The sequence below is a fragment of the Triticum dicoccoides genome, chromosome 6A, assembly GCF_002162155.2.
Source record: "Triticum dicoccoides isolate Atlit2015 ecotype Zavitan chromosome 6A, WEW_v2.0, whole genome shotgun sequence".
Lineage (NCBI taxonomy): Eukaryota > Viridiplantae > Streptophyta > Magnoliopsida > Poales > Poaceae > Triticum > Triticum dicoccoides.
Genome location: NC_041390.1, coordinates 1510339 through 1511867, shown reverse-complemented (window position 1 = coordinate 1511867; position 1529 = coordinate 1510339).

Here is a 1529-nt window from a genome sequence, read left to right as displayed (position 1 = left end):
TATGTGTTCATAGTTTTTTTTGTTCATAGTTTTTTTTGTTCATAGCATTTTTAGGCTGTATAGTTTTATTTTTGTTCAATGTTTATGGTTAGAGGAGGAGAGGAAAAAATTGTGTTGCAAAAGTTACATTTAAGGTTAGTTGATTTAGTGCATTTTAGATTATTAGTTCTACTGTTAGTGCATTTAAAGTTAGTTTATTTTTAGTTGAACTAGTTGATTAATTAATAAAACTACTTTATTTTACTATATATAGAAGTAGTTTATTTTTAGTAAGTACTACTTTATTTTATTTATAGTAAGTGCTTAGTAGTTGAACTAGTTGATTTAATAAAACTACTTTATTTTACTGTATATATAAGTAGTTTATTTTTAGTAAGTACTACTTTATTTTATTTACAGTAAGTGCTTAATTAGTAGTTGAACTAGTTGATTTAATAATACTACTCTATTTTAGTATAGAAGTAGTTTATTTTTAACAAGAAAATTAATATAACTAGTTTATTTTTTTAGTTCAACAATTATTCCCGCATTGACGTCGACGATGCCTATCCCGTATCCTCGTCGTCGACTCGGCGGAGGAGGCCGGCTTGATCAGAGGGGCCATGTCCGGGACTGGGCTCCGCCGGGCTGGTATTGGGAGGTGCTACCTTCCGGGGGGCGTAGGTTGGTGAGGAGCTAGCCCGTCGTTGACCCGATCCTTGTTTGGTGACGGTCGTGTGGGCCAGTGACGGTGCCTAGGCTTCCGGACACCGCGGAGGTGGTACGTCACAGTGTCAGCGAGGAAGACGAGCATGTCCGTCGCTACATGGTTGTGTTCGAGGGCAGGTTCGACAATACCTGGCACATTCTTCAGGGATCTCACTGGAGCTATGATCCAGTGATGGTCCCTTCCCTTTGGGTGTCCACCGCCCGCGCCGATACCCGTCGGGCGCTACGGTTCTAGCTGTACTAGCGATGCTATATATATATATGTATGATAGTATTCGAGGTGTACATTAATGATAATATTCGACGATGTACGGACGGAAGAGATGATGTAGTTTTGCTTATAATTGAATGCATGCTAATTTGAATACTACTTTATTTTACGATTTGGTTTTGCTTATTGAATGCTCAAATTGGAAAACTACTCCTACTTTGAATGCTAAAATTGAAGAGCACTATGCAAGGCGTATGCACATGATTAGTTGATAGCTTATAGGGTTTTTGTTGTCGCAGAAATCTAGGAGCCCCCCTCCATCATCCCCGCCGTCGTCCCCGTCACTGACCCCCTCCGACCTCGAGGTGAGACCAGCCAAATCCTTTTTAGAAAGATAATTAAACGATATTTCGGGTTGACTTTAAGTCTGTCGAGTCTCCATCATATATGAGAGGACGAAGAATTCCAGCTGTTGTCGTGGGGTAGCTTCTCCTTCGTTCCCGTGTGCTATACAATTTGGTGTAATGCACTCGGGAACGAAAGGAGGAGCTACCATCACCAAACGTCACAAATGTTAGAGAGGAATCAGTGAGGGAGAGTTCCACCATAT